General features: G+C 38.2%; 1 long non-coding RNA gene across 1 annotated transcript; it reads left to right on the forward strand.

Annotated features, from left to right (window-relative positions):
* The first annotated feature begins 12,797 nt into the window (after positions 1-12,797).
* LOC145808004 (uncharacterized) lies at positions 12,798-15,538 on the forward strand. The gene is made up of 2 exons (XR_014351469.1): positions 12,798-14,179; positions 15,240-15,538. It is a non-coding gene; the product is annotated as an uncharacterized LOC145808004 (long non-coding RNA).
* Positions 15,539-16,106: the final 568 nt, after the last annotated feature.

The raw sequence follows: 16,106 nt of genomic DNA on the forward strand, positions 1-16,106 counted from the left end.
GATAGCTGCTGGGCTCAAAAAGAGGAGAGCCCTTCAACAAAGTTGAAGAGGGACTCAAAACAAAACATTTCACAGTTTATGACCAAGTCCAAAACAGCTCACAAATAAGCCTAAAATATCATGCAAAAAAAGGCCTAAAAGAGAGTTTAAACACAAAGGGTGAGGAGGAGACCTCAACAGAGAAAGACCCTCAATCAAACATGGAGATGAGCACAAAATATGACTATTTATAGTTCGGGTCGGAGCTCAAAAATGCTTGCAAGCAAGGCTTATAAATGAAGCAAGAAAAGACTAGTTTAGGGAAAAAGTGTGCTTACCCCTGAAAAGCAATGAACCAGCAGCCTTTGGACCAAGAAAAAGAGCTCCTAGCCTCTGGAAATCAGCTTCAAAAGGCTGGAATGGAGTGTGGATGTATGGAGCTATGGGTTGGTGTGTAAATGGTGCAAGGCTTTTAGGGTTTTGAGGCTTGGAAGAGGGGGAGAGGGAGAGATGTAAGCAAGGCTCTAAACAAGAATTTTGTAACCCTTTAAAATGGAGCTGGGGTGCTAGTTTTATAGAGGGAGAGAGGCCAAGGAAAGGGGGGGAAAAACAAATTCAAATTTTCCCCCCAAAAGGCAGCCCCCCGGATACAAAATCTAGGAGAAAACAGAGGGTACAGCTGGAAGGCATTTGGAGAGAGGATTCTGGCTGGCCAGGTTCAAAAGGTTCAGGTGGCCGGCCGGCTACCCCCCATGGCCGGCCGACCAGGGGTCAAAAGGGTCAATAAAAATTGCTGGCCGGCCACCTCAAAAAGGTGGCCTCCCATGTGTGCACAACACAAATATGTGGTCAAAACCCAGAAAATGTGAACCAGGAGAGAGAAAAACTAACTTTTTAGAGGGGTTCAAAAGGGGCAAGGACAATTACTGGCCGGCCTATACATATTGGTGGCCTCTCAGGTGTGTACAACACAAATATGGGGTTTAGGGCTAAAGAAAGTGGCCCCGGGGTGGTCAACATTGGCTTTCTAGTGAGAAAAACGGGCGACGGAGAGCGATGAAGAAATAAAACTGGCTTTTCAGAAAAATTGCTGGCCTCCCACCCTCCTACAAGCTTCCTAACAATGAAAATAAGGCCTCCACCAAAAATGAACCAAAACGGATGCAAAACGGAGGTTCGGGAACCGAAACGCGCGGCCCGGGGCCCCGAAAACAGGCTGTTAAGCACTGGAGGTGGCGTTCGACCATGAAGTTGGTCTCTCGGGCCACAATGTTCCTCAAAAGGGAGGAAACAAGGTGTGTGCCAAAAACCGGAGCAAACGGAGGTGGTTAGGCGGTCCCGAACCGAGGCATACGGCCGTCGGCTTCGAAAAATCGGAAACCGGGCTCCAAAAGGGAAAAATGGCCTACGACCACGAAACGTAGCCTACGGCCACTGAGAGATGATCCACGAGACCTCTCTCTCCCTTCAGGAAAAGAAAATAGAGAAAACAGAGCCTGGTTCGCAAACCGAGGCAAGGCACGAAAGAGTCCGGAAGTCCGGAGGCAAGGCTCGCAGCCGGAACTCTGAAACTTCTGAACGAGCACGATATGCAATATCACCGAGCGCTCAACTGGTGACGTCTGAGTCTTAAGGTCGGTCAAAAATGGGGTGTCTACAGTTGCCTCTCTTTGACAGAACTCGGAAGTCATAAGTGACGGGAGTGAATGTCAAAGTCCAGAAACGATCCATTTTTGACAAGGCCGAAGACTTAGACAAACAGGCGAGATAAACAGAGATGCACCCGCAGGCGTGCCCGCAGGCAGGGGCAAAATGCAACCGACAATGCAAGAAGCCGAAGGTAACTTATGATTATGCAAAGGCAGCCGGCTGTAATGGAGCACATATTCACAATAGATGCAACAGTTTTAAGCAAGAATGCAACGCGACAACTACATTTCATGCAGTTTAAGAATGCGGAGAATTATTCAATTCTCGCCACGTCTCACATGGAGAAGATACAATACCTGCGCGGTTCGTCTGGTCGCGCCAGCCTCAAATGAACCATACATACAATATTGTGCCTCATGCTGCTGGGGATCTTTTGCTTCTTCTCGGTTGAACTGCAGGTACTACTTTTCTCCCTAACTATGGTTGCACCTTTCCCTATTCTCCAACAGGGTGACAGACTAGGTTGGTTCAGTATCCAGAATTGAGGTGCATACACATGCTATCTCAATCTATGGGGCTGCCATACAAATTTCAAGCCGAGGATATACCCCTGGGTATTTAAACCAGACTTTAGTCTCGGAAATCCCGAACCTTTGCATTCTAGGCGTGAGCCATTCAAACTCTAGTTTCCACCGTCTCAGTTGGTCTCCTAGGAACTCACCGTAAACACAGGTAGGTGGCTATACCAGACCGCCGAAAGTCGTTCGGGCACGACAAACACCAAAGGAATTACACCTTTAGAGGATTTAAGGTCTCCTAGACCAGAGGATTTAAGATCTCCTAGACCAGAAAGTGCACAAGACAGTGTGAATGATACAAAAATACAATGTGCACAAGACAGCGCGATGCAGAGCGAATGCGCAAAACAGTGCTAAACAGATGTACAAAATAGTGCGATGCTAAAGGTGTACAAACCAGTACGAGCAGAGTGAATGCACAAAACAGTACGATACAGATAAGGTGCGCAAGATAGCACGATGCTATACACTAACAAGTGCAGGTAAGGTACGCAAGATAGCGCGATGCGATATGCAAAGCACAAGACAGTGCGATGCGCGAAATAGCGCGATGAATGCAATGCACAAAACAGTGTGAATGAGGTGCGCAAGATAGCACGATAAAATGCATGCACAACGCAAGACTTGGCACACGGCTTACGACATAGCATTCCATTCATTTGGCACACGGCTCACAACACAACACTTTGTTTATTTGGGCACACAGCTGTTTTGGGCACACAGCTCATTCGGGCACACAGCTCATTTCGGGCACACGGCTCATTTTGGGGGCACACAGCTCATAACACTGCTCAATCTGAACACTCAGTCCATAACGCAGCATTTGGTTTGCATTTTGAACACACAGCTCAAGCACTTGAATTTCCGAACACGCAGCTCAAATTTTTGGCGTGAACACGTAGCCCACATTTTTGAAACCTGAACACACAACTCAAACTTTTGTCGTGAACACGCAGCCCACATTTTTGAAACCTGAACACACAGCTAAAACTTGTTGTCGTGAACACACAGCTCACAGTTTTTGAAAGTTGAACACGCAGCTCAAACTTTTGAATTTCTGAACACGCGGCCCATCTTTTATTGTGAACACGCAGTACACACTTGTTGAAAGTTGAACACGCAGCTCAAACTTTTGAACAATTTGTGTTACCAGGCTCAAGCCTTGGAAACTTGTAAACCCTTGGGGGTATTTATTTATTTATTTACTTGTTGTTGGATTAATGTACTGTTACCTGAAGAACTATTGTATCATATAATGTAAGTTTGGAGATTTATATTCGATTTTCCTTGAAAGAGCCATGATTGTTGTATTATCATTTGGGTTAGAAATTTGGGGCATTACATTTCTTGTGCTCGAGCGTTGGTCTATTGTCTGCAAAACTACTGGGAGTATGCATTCTGCGCTCGAGCGTCACTTCTTACACTCGCGCGGACTGTACGTATATCAGTTCGTAGCAGCACCTTTTTACATCACTTTTTCACATCTTTTTCTCTCAAAACCCTAGATCTAGAGCCTCTCTCTCTAAAACTCTCTCTCTCTCTCTCTCTCTACATTTTCACCTAGATCCATTGGTCTCTGTACCCTACTGTCTTCGGGAAAGAGGTAGAGCGTCTCAAAATCTTTATTTTGATCCGAACGAAACTTGGTTTTGGCGTCTTCGAAGTTTCTTCCTTGCTTTGCTCATCTTCTAAACTTGAGATAAGGACTTTCTACACTCTTCTATGAGTTTTAACTTAGTTATCTGTTGATGTGTAAAGAATATTAGAATTTGAGATAATTTTGAACAAACCTAAGATTTTGGTTTAAAATCAAAAGAGGAGTTTTCAAATGTATGTGTTAAAAATAGTTTTGGGAGTAGATGTAAGGTTATGTTGTGATAAACTTGTTGATTTGATACCCGAGGTAGAATTTGAGAGAAATGAGAGTTTTGTCATAAAATGTCTCAACTAGTTATTTTGTATAAATAAATGAAATTAGTGTTGAGAATATGAAATTGGATGAATGTTTATATAAATAGTGGAGTTGGATATGTGTTATCTCTCACCTATAGAAATTTGGGTAATTTATCTGTCTTGGAGATTGTATATCTATTTAGAAATATTTGTTTTGGGCTATCGGTGGAGAATAGCTATGATTGTTGTAGAAATTACATGAGAATTAGGTGAATTGAAACTAATCTCTTATTCATTCACATTGAATATGACTATGTCTTTAATACATTGTAAATGTATGATGTTTGGGAGAAGAAAGGGGATGTACTCCATGTTTGGGAGAAGAAAGGAGATGGACTCCATCAAATTAAGTTGCCATGTGTGTCTAGGGTGAAAGTCTTGAAAACCGCGCGTATACATGGGTGCCGATTCCCACGGACGACATATCCGTAAAATGGAAAATTTGAAGTATTTGTATAATGGTTGTGTTGGTTAGAGACCCACTGAGTTGTACCCTCAGTTTGGGTTGTCTGAATGAAATAATGAATGACTTATGAGTTGAGATAAAATGAATTGAGGTATAAAGCACAACATGGCATGGTTTTGTAAAAAAGTTATAAATGATTTTATCTTGGGCTTTGGATATGCATATCATACTTATATCTTTGTTAAGATCATATATTATGTTAGATTGTTTCTACTGGGTTTTGGCTCTCCCTATTTGGGAAAAACCATTTTCGGGTGACGGCGATATGCCTCTGCCAAGACAGTAGCTTGGAGGGATTTAGAGCAAAGGCTTCTCTTTTGTGTATTATGTTATTGTTTTGATTCAAGCCAAGGGCTTTACATGTATTGGATTTATATCCACTTTTGTTGTAACCAAGCACGGTCTTTTGTTGTAACCAAGCATGGTCTTGGAAAGATGTAAGCATATAGGGCATTTATTTAGTTAAACTCTTTTGTACTATTAACTCTCATGAAATGAAAGAATATTATACTCTGATTCATATTGTTATTTACATATGATCTTGAATGGATTTATGGCATTTATTTCATGGAGTTACACCCTGATTTGAGTTTACTCTGCTTATAAATTTGATTGCTGATGTTGGTTGAAAATCTCGACTATTTTTGAGATGTGAATAACCATTATGCAGTTCTTTTATAATGAATTTTTCTACAATTGTTTTTACATATGTCATTTGGTCTCAATAAAAGTATGAGCTACTCTTACTTGCCATTGTTCTAACAGACTAACCTAAATCCAAATTAGATGTAACAAGAAAAGTTCCACAATTGTTGATTTTTTGTTCAATTGTTTGAACATTTTTTTTGGAACTAAGATCACTTAAGTTGGAACTAAGATCATTATTTAATAAAGTGAAAATAAAACTGTAAATTTCAAAATTCCCAAACTCTGTCAATGTCTTAATGAATAAACAAAATAGTTGCTGCTGTTAGGAGTTTGAATGCAGTTTGTTGAGAAAATATTGTGCTCGATTCATTCATATGATTAATGCTATGAATTGGATCTCCTTATTTCTAACTTGATGAATAGAAAATAGATGTCAACTGTAGTGAAAATTATGTCAAGGTTTTGTAATAATAAATTTACTCACAAATTGCCCTTTCAAATGATGTGCTACTACACACATCTTCAATGTAAAGATAGCATTTTCTAGTCTCAATATGCCATTAACTATTTCTTCTTTGACTAACTAAAATAGTTTCAATGTGTTTGAGGCTTTGCTCCTGTTTGGTACAGCTTTTTTTGAAGCTTATTTCAGCTTTCAGCTTAATTTAAGCTATTTTGATGTGTTTGGTTTAGCTTAACAATACAGCTTATAGCTTTTTGTAAGTCAGAAATCAGCTTATTCTTTGAGTGGGACAAGAGAAGCTTAATTTATAAGTCAGAAATCAGCTTATATTCATAGTTATAAGCTATAAACTGTTAAGGCATAAGCTATAAGCACTTTCCCACAGCTCTACCAAATAGGGCCTTTGTCATTAGCTCTAACTGCTTAAACTTTGTTGAGATTTCGATTCTTGGTTCTGGATACCACATTTAATCTATGTAATATGCTCTATGCAAATTTTGACATCAATTTTCTGGGTTAGTTTAATTTTTTGTGGTATAATTTTTCACACAATTTGATTGTGGAAGCTTTGAAGATAGATAGTTTGCAAAGACTTTGCTCATCTTTGGAGCCACTTTTCCTCATAATTCTAAGTTATGCTAGTTTATTTACAATGAAGTAATTTTTGCATTGTTCACATATTTATCATTTTATTCTTTTATTTGGTTTCTTGCAAGATTAAAAAATGAAGTTAAAACTTCTGACACTACAGCCCTTCTGTTAGTGTTAAGTTAAATTTGTGTCCTGATTGGTAGTGAATTCACTTATAAGATATTTTTAATGGTAAAATGAAGTAGAGTTGCATACATAATGAATTAAGCAAGTGACGGTGATATAAAATTGCAAATCCTTGAAGACATGTTAAACTTTTTTGTGTTGCAAGTCATAAATTATTCTCTGTTGTTCTAATTTAAAAGACAACTTTGTGTTGCTTTAACTTTTGACAGTATAGTCCATGTGACTCAAATGATCTAAAGTAGTGGAAAATTTGATTTCTTAATAATTTAGAAGAGTTCTAATGCCTCTTTGGTTTTTGGGTGCTTCTTTTGACTATGTAATGTATGCTTGTATGTTTTTAGATCTTATGTTTCAAAAATCTCTATTGTTCTCCATATTTTTTAATTTGAAACTATTGTTTTATGCTTTATCTCCACTCATTACTCTATCCTAAAATTGTTGGAAAATGGTTTTGTAAAACCTTATTTTTTACTAACTTTGAGCATTAATTAAAGTAGGACCTAAGCGTTATTTTTAACGTTTATAATTCGGTTCATGTTTAATGCCGCATAGTAAATAACACTGTGTATTTGGTTGTTCAAAACCATTTTTGGATGAATGAGAATTCAACGCACATTTTCAGATTCGTAGAAATGGCTTTAGGTGGGTTTCCTATACATTTGTGAAATGTGCTTGTCCCACATTAGAAATACTTAACGATTTATATAGGTATATAAACTTTAGCTTGGGATACTTGGGATGGGCCCCAAGGGGTACCCAAGTTTGTGGAAGGGTGAAGTTATAGGTAAAGTGGGCTAGACCCATTGGACCTAAAACAAAAATACACGAACACACCGCCACCGTCCGATCGGTCGGGCTGGGCTAGGCTTGTTCGATCCAATACTTATCTTTGTGGGCACAAAACATTTGTATTTTATTTATTTATTTTTTAATTTTGGTTTCAAAATTCAAAATAAATTCGTCCAGATTTTTTCCTCTACCCGAACAGGTTTTCTACCTATTGAATCCACCCAAACAAGTTTCTACCTATTGAATTTGTCCAAACAAGTTTTCTCTCTGTTGAAACCTATTCAAAAAAGCCACCAATTTCCTATAAATTGCCTGTCATTCCAGAAATTCTTTCAATCCAATTTTTTAGAGCATTTCTTCATTTTCTTTCCGATTGTCCTCTTGTCTTCTGCATATGTCCATCATTTAATCTTTTGAAAGAAAGAGAGAGAGTTACAGCAAAGTTTTGGTTCGCCAAACTTGACTTTGTAGTGTTGCAAATCAAGTTATAGTCGTTGCATCCTGGGAAGTAGACGTTGGTAAATCTCGAAGCACCAGTGCAAGGACGAAATCTACTTAAAAGAAATTGTCCAACACAAGCCTCGACTTATAAATTTATAAGCATTTAATTCAGAATTTAATTTATTAAATTTTTTTCTGGATTATTTATTTTTATGTTGTTGTTTATTTTATTTAGTCATTTAATTTACATACACATAACCACTGGGGAATAACAATCTTAAAGTAGATTTCTGTTTTTTTATTTGTGTGTTAGACAGACGAATATTTTGTTTCGAAAAATTAAATAGTAGTCATATACTATTTAATTTATTAAATAGAGGTAATATACTATTTAATAATTTCTTTGATAACATAGTAGTCATATACTGTTTATCATTGAAATTTTGTTACAAAATATTATTCTGCATATTTTGTTTATAAATTCTTTTCTATATAAATTTGTGATTAGTGCATTATTATTTCGTCAGAATTATAAATACTGAAACAAACAGTATTGAGACTGTTCGTACTCCGACCCCCACACTCATTGTACTAGTGATGACTCCGGCAATATCAGTAAATCATGGGGAGAAGTCAGAAAAAATTCAATGGAAATGATTTTAAAATATGGTAGCAAAAGATAATATTTTACTTACGGCATTGAATTTGGCTCATTTTACTCATGAAAAAGCTCCGGCATTGAACGAGAGAGAAACTGACCAGCAAGTGGTTGCCGCAGTCGATGCATGGAAACATGGTGATTTTTTGTGTTTGAATTATATCCTCAATGGGTTGGACAATACACTGTACAATGTGTATAGTGTCAAAAGCACTGCAAAAGAACCGTGGGAATCTCTAAATCATAAATATAAGACAGAGGATGTCGGTACAAAGAAATTTGTTGTCGGCCGTTTTTTGGATTTTAAAATGATAGATTCCAAAATGGTTATTAGCCAGGTTCAAGATTTCCAATTAATTCTCCATGACATTTATGCGGAAGGGGTGGTTCTCAGTAAATCTTTCCAAGTAGCAGCAATCATTGAAAAATTGCCACCATCTTGGAAAGAATTCAAGAATTATCTAAAGCATAAGCGCAAGGAGATGAAATAATTGAGGAGGACAACCGTGGTTCCAACAAGAAGTCAGGAAACCATGTCATGCAGGCTAAAAAAAATGTTGTAGAAGATGGACAAGGGTTAAAGTTCAATAACAAAAAGTGGAAACATGATGGCAATGGTCCCAAACAAGGATCCACTAGTAAGATCAATAAAGGGATCAACAACGGGTTCAACAAGAGGTTCAAAGGCAAGTGTTTTGTGTGCGGCAAAGATGGACATCGCGCTAAGAATTGTCACATTCGCAAGGATGGAGGGAGTTCAAGCAAAAAGCCAGCACAAGCCAACATAGCCGAGGATTTTTATCTTTCCGATAGAGTAGCATACATCAATCTTGCTGCAGTAGTCTCTGAAGCAAATTTGGTAGGCAATCCCAAGGAGTAGTGGGTGGATACTGGAGCAACCCGTCAGATCTATGCAGATAAGAAGATGTTCACAATCTACAAAGTGGTGGAAAGTGGGGAACAACTTTTTATGGGGAAACTCCTCCACTTCAACTGTAGAAGGACAAGGAAAGATCATGCTGAAAATGACCTCAAGGAAAGAACTCACTCTTAACAATGTACTCCATGTGCCAAAGATTCACAAGAATTTGATTTTTGAGTCATTGTTAATCAAGAATGGGTTTAGATTAGTCTTTAAATCTGATAAGATTGTACTCTCCAAAAGTGGCATTTATGTAGGGCGAGGTTACATGAGTAATGGGCTTTTACAGCTCAATGTAAATATTGTTGTACCAAATTTGGCTATTAATAATAAGAACACATCTTCTATTTATATTGCTGAGTCTTCTTTTTTATGTCATAGTAGATTAGGGCATGTAAACTTTAATTCTTTGCGTAGACTTGTTTCATTAGAATGTTTACCAAACTTAAAGTTTGATCCTAATCATAAATGTGAGATTTGTGTTGAGGCAAAACTGACTAAGGCATCATTTAATAAAGTAGAAAGAAGCGTTTAACCTCTAAGTCTAACTCACACAGATATCTGTGATTTAAAATTTGTTCAAACTAAATGAGATAAAAAATATTTTATTACTTTTATTAATGATTGTATTCGATATTGCTATGTTTACTTATTGAGAAGTAAAGATGAAGCCTTAGAAGCTTTTAAGCAATATAAACTTGAGGTTGAAAATCAACCTGGCAAAACTTGTCATGACCCGAACCCGCCCCCAATGGATTAAGGACATAACCGGCTAGTAATCACGAGATTACCTACGGCCTCAAACCAACTAAGACATAACTTGTCAGAGTAAAGGGGCCAAACGAAAGCAAATTAAAAACTTTGTCCTTAGAGCTGTGCTTATATGGCACGTCATAACAAACCACGCATATACATGTTAATAACTCACATCAAAATATGTACTAACACAGAGTTCTGTACATACAGGATCACTCAAGTCTAGGTCAGCCAACCAAAACTATATACAATCGAAATCTAAAGTCCTCGCCAACATAACAAAATATAATAAAATAGCAAAAGGGCGAAGACGAGTCTCGTGCGTGAGACGTATAGGCTGACTCTTCAAAACCTTGGTTGTTCCACACGAACTTCGCTGAGGCTGGGTTTGGACCTCCCTTGGCTCACCTATAGACACATGAATGAGCGTGAGCGAAAGCCAAGTGAATAATATCAAATAAGGAAGATACACGAACAGTATTTAAAACAACATGCACCAAACGGCCTTGGGCCCAATTCACTTTTCTATCTAGTATATATATATATATATATATCAAGTAACTGTCGTTCCAAACACATCAGACGGCCTCGGGCCCAATCCATTCATGTCAAACGGCCTTTGACCCATTTATTCTTTCATTCATCCTTTGGCCCATTCATTCTATCATTCATGTCAGACTGGCCTTTGGCCCATTCATTCTTTCATTCATGTCGGACTCGCCTTTGGCCCATTCATTCTATCATTCATGTCAGACTGGTCTTTGGTCTATTCATTCTATCATTCATGTCAGACTGGCCTTTGGCCCATTCATTCTTTCATTCATGTTAGACTAGCCTTTGGCCCATTCATTCTTTCATTCATGTCGGACTGGCCTTTGGCCTAACCCTTCTTTCATTCATGTCAGACTGGCCTTTGGCCCATTCATTTGGCATAGCAAACATTTGTCCACTATTCAAATTAACGAACTTATAAGACTTACATAGAAGTAAGCAATTGGACAAACAACATACTTCTGATATCTTTATTAAGATATTACTCACAGTGATCAGCTGGATGATTTGCCCTGGAGCTCGACCCTACACATTCCATGAACACAATGGGTCACAAACAATTCAATCCGTTCTTAATTCGCATATTCCTCTTTAGGCTTCATTCTTATCCTTTCAACTCATTTACAATGCTTAATGCATGCCTAAGAGTACTTAGAAGCGAAAGATAACGGAAAAAGGAACATATAACACATTTACAAAATTTCATAAACAGGGGTCCCCGCTTGAGCGTGGACTTGCCCGCTCGAGCGGACCCATTAGGTCTGTAAAAGTACTGGTTGCCTCATTTTTACGCTCGAGCGCGAACTCGGACGTTCGAGCTGAAGGTCTCACTACATGGCTCCCCGCTCGAACGTGAACTTTCCCGCTCGAGCGGACATCCATGTCTGCAAAAAGCCCTGGGAGCTCGTATTTCCCGCTCGAGCGGCGCTTTCCCCGCTCGAGCAGACATGCCAAAATTCTAAAAAATTCAGAATTGTTCTTGAGCTCAAATCAACATTCAAAAGGCTTCAAAGCTCAAATTAAGGAACCAAAAACATGCAAGTACATCATATAGCATATGGATGTAAGCAACATGAGGCCAATCATTCAAAATCATGGTCCAATTCTTAAAAACTAATCAACATTGCTTTGTATAATCAAGGCTCATGCATTCTAACCTTACATAAGCTCCATACCTTCAATAATCAAACATGTATGTCAAAAATATGGTGCAAATGGTGTACATTCTCATGAAGCTCAACGAAAACCATGCTTGCATGTATGATTCAACTCACAATCTTTCATAATTCACATATTACATGCTAGATTATGTAATTTCATAGGGATTCTCTACATGCATGCACACATGGACTTCAATCTCAACTTAATCAACTCAATTCATGATCTAACTCACCAATTAATCTTCAATTCACAAAATCACAACTCAAACTCATGAATTAAGGGTTGATTACTCACCTAGGAGCTTTAACCTTCCAAACTTATGCTTAATTCTTGAGTTGGTCTTCAAATTATTCAAGCTTCAAGATCAAAACTTCAATTTGAGCTCTCCCTCTCTCTAAGCTGGCCTCACTCTCTCCCTAAGATATAAAAATCTGATTTGAGCCTCCAAACCACGAGATGAGAGTGTAATTGGCCCTTTATAACCTCCTTCTCAAACACATTTCTTTAGTATTAAATAATTGAGCACCATTTCATTAATTTGATCTATTTAATTCGATTCGAATTAATTTTCAATTAAATTTCACCGTAGACTCTAAAAATTACGCCAATCACAATGGCGTAGTTAATTTCGGTTTCCGTGGCCAATAGGGCCTTCAATTTAATTTCCAAAGCAGAAAATCAAACAAATTTTTCTACGATGAACAGATAGAAATTCAAAACTACATATAAATGGCATTCAAAATTATATCAAACACATAATCACATACGCAATTAAGATTAATTAGCATAATACATAGTAGGATTATCACTATTAAGGTAGTGATGAGTGACAAAGGTGCTGAGTATGATACCCCATTTGAGGAATTTTGTTCAGGACATGGTGTTGTGATGATCTAAAATTAAAATTTAAAAAAACAAATTATTAAGAACAGGATCAAGGTGTGGGGCAATGGAATATATTTTTTTTGGTGTAAAGAGAGGCAACCACGTGGGAGGGGCTACCCTCCACTCATTTCCCTCATTCATTTTTATCTTTTCTTATTCTTCTTGTCTAAAGGATCCACAATGGTCTGGTCTACAAAACTAGAGAGAGGAAAGCTTGGTGAGTGATCTGGGTAGATGAGTTCTGACTATGAGTTGGCACCGATGGGGATCATTCCAGAAACACCTTTTGAAGATATGATCAATATTTTGTGCAAAGCTGGCCGTATTGAGCAGGCTTGCAAGTTGGTCGATGGGTTCTCTGCCACCTCCTCAAGTAAGCATGAGCTGATTTGGGTTGTTGGAGAACCAGTCTAGGTGTTAGTAGAGTTGGCAAATCCTTGTGGGTCTTTTAGAAAACTAACACACAAACACCCGAGCTCCGCGAAAACAAACACTCGACGAGTCCCGGATCTCTGTGAGTGAGAAAAATCTGGAGAGCTCGTCAACCCAACGAACCAACGATGCATTTTGCTGGAGCTCCGAAAGCTGTGTGTTGCACTGCTGCCGAGCTGCTGCGCCGGAGGTTGGTCGCCAATCTGTGTCTTTGCTGGTCCGGCATGAGCTGAGGATGAAGCTTGTGACGTGTCTCCTGGTGCTGGAGAGTTGCATCTTGAGATCTGTTTGAAGGATTTGCAGGACGATTTCAAGAGGTGAGGCCCTTGTTGTTGAAGGCATGTGAAGCCTGCCAATTTCTTGGACTCGCATGAAAAGTTTCTTATAGGAGTTGCTACAAAAGTAGTGATCAAGCTATCTAATGCTGTTAACAAAGCTCAAAATGCTACAATGAACGAAGAGCTAGAGTAATTGATGGGAAGTCCATGGCTGCGGAAATTATAGCAGGAATAGGTGGTGAAGTAATCAGAATGCAGGAGTCCATTGGGAAAGTGCCTGGCCTGGCTGTAATTAGGTGGGCTGTATATATATATTATATATATGCATGTAATTTAGTGAGCCAGGGTAGCTTTATATGGCAGGCTATTCAAGTTGAATCAGCTGAGTTACATTTGTCAGTGGGCCACTGTTTCTGCTGATGTTATTAGGCCCATGTTAGTCTTGCATGCTTATACTGCTCGCGGGCCTATATTTTGTAACCAGTTCACATTTTTTTTTAGTTGAAGCTGGGAGGAATTTTTACTTTGATGAGGATGAGTGGGTTTGACTCCCGAATTTTTGAAATGGCAAGAATGAAAGGAAACCACAATGAGATTGCTAATGTTTGTTAAGAAGGTGGGGGGAAGAAGGTGGCATCAAACTCAACTCAATTTTGAGCCCAAGGTTTTAAAATATAGTTCTTAAGACCAAAGTGAAGAGTTTGATGAGGGAAACATTTTGATTGGTGGAGATCAAAATCCGGCAAAATTGAAAAATTGGAGTTTTGCTTGCTTCTTCTTCAAAACTTGAGGTAGGAATTTTTTTTGAGTTATATATATATATATATATGCAAGATCTAGATGGTTTTCGAAATCATCCTTTGATTTGTTCTTTTTTTGAAAATGGATTTTTTTTTTATTCAAAAAGATGAGTGATTTTGAAAGTGGTTTTACTTTCTTGTTTCTTTTAAAAATAGAAATTGAGGGTTTTGGACTATGTTGGTAAAAGAAAGATGTTTTTGGTGAGATCTTCTCGAATATTTGAAAATTGTTGGTTTTGGTGAGAAAACCTAAAAATTTGAGATTTTAAAAGAGATTGAAAATCCATGGGTAATATTGTTATATTTATTTTTGTGTGCCAAAATAAATGATGTTTAGAAAATTTATTATTTATATTTGTATAAATGATTAATTTTGTGGATTATGAGAATTGCTGTTCATTTTAGAAATGATTATTCAGAATGTTGATATAGTTTTGAAATGACTAAATTGTTGAGAATACTTGAGAAGAGAAAACTGTGTTTATTCCTTGGATGATGAATTGGAATAAAAGTAATTGTGTTCATCTTGTGAAATTGGCATATCATTTCATTTCATTACATTAGACTTTGAAGGTTGATTTGAAAACGTGTATTGAGAAAAGAATGTTGAGAAATAAGTTTTCATGAAATGGTTTTGGGGTAAATATGTTGGTAAGTCTTGATAGGTGGTGTAGATGATATTGAATAAGTTGGCCTGCGCGTCCGGGGTGAAAAACCGAAAAATTCGCGCGGATAGGTGTCGAGCCTTCCGGTTAATACCGGTAAAAAGGACAATTTGGTAGTACTCGTATAGTCTACTTGCAGACACCAGCCTAGGGATTACCAGAGACGTATTTACCGCTCTTGAAATAAATTGTTAAGTTTTGAACAATTGAAATTGTATGACATCATTGAGCATGATGGTTTTTGAATAAATGAATGTGTGTTTTACGTTCAAAAATGGCATAGCATGGCATGTGCATTTCATTTCTTAAGACTTGTATAAAATGTATATACTTTGTTAAGGATTTCCTACTGAGCTTTATGCTCACCCTATGGGATTCTTATGCAGGAAAAGATGTGGTGATGCCGCCTAACTAAAGGCGAGGAAATGTGTATTGAGAGTACGAGACTCTCATTTTGCTGTGACTCTGTATGTAAGCCAAGGGATTTGTATGTGTGGGTTTAAATAACCATTTTGTGTAACCAGGCTCAAGCCTTGGAAACTTGTAATCCCTTAGGGGTATTTATTGTTTAATTAATTGTTGTGGGATTTATTGTATTATCGCATGAAGGCTATTTACATCATGTAATGCAAGTATATATGAGGGCTTATTATCAATTTTATTTTAGATGGCCATGATTATTGTATTACCATTTGGGCATAAAAATTGGGGCGTTACAGTGTTATTCACCAAACCATTGCACCCTATTCTCCTCAGTCAAATAGAGTTGCTGAGAGAAATAATCGAACTCTTAAAGAGATGATGAATGCCATGTTGATTAGTTCAAAGTTACCTCAGAACTTGTGAGGGGAGGCGATTTTGTCTGCCAACTTTTTGCTTAATAGGGTACCCCACAAGAAAATCAATTAAACACTGTAGACACGCCCGCGTGGGACCTCGCTAAAGTTCGGACTCGATTTGTGTCACGGTTCTTAATCTGAACCAAAGAGTCCAAATCTGGCAAATCGTTCTGAGAAACAGGTTTTTAAAAGAGTAGTGCCAAACATGGACTGCTTTGCCAGATACAGAGTCGCCACCTAAATATTTTTTATGGGAGAATTTAGGAAACCCTGACTCGGTGCCGAAGGCAACATGTCCGTCATCACCGGAGTTGTCTCGGCTCGGGAGCTTGGGTACGATCGGAGAAGGTCAGCTATGAGCACCCCCTTTCGCCCGGTCCGAAGACCGGCCTCTATTAACCGTGATATCCAGTT

Source organism: Camellia sinensis, chromosome 14, assembly GCF_055761805.1.
Source record: "Camellia sinensis isolate YWXY chromosome 14, ASM5576180v1, whole genome shotgun sequence".
Lineage (NCBI taxonomy): Eukaryota > Viridiplantae > Streptophyta > Magnoliopsida > Ericales > Theaceae > Camellia > Camellia sinensis.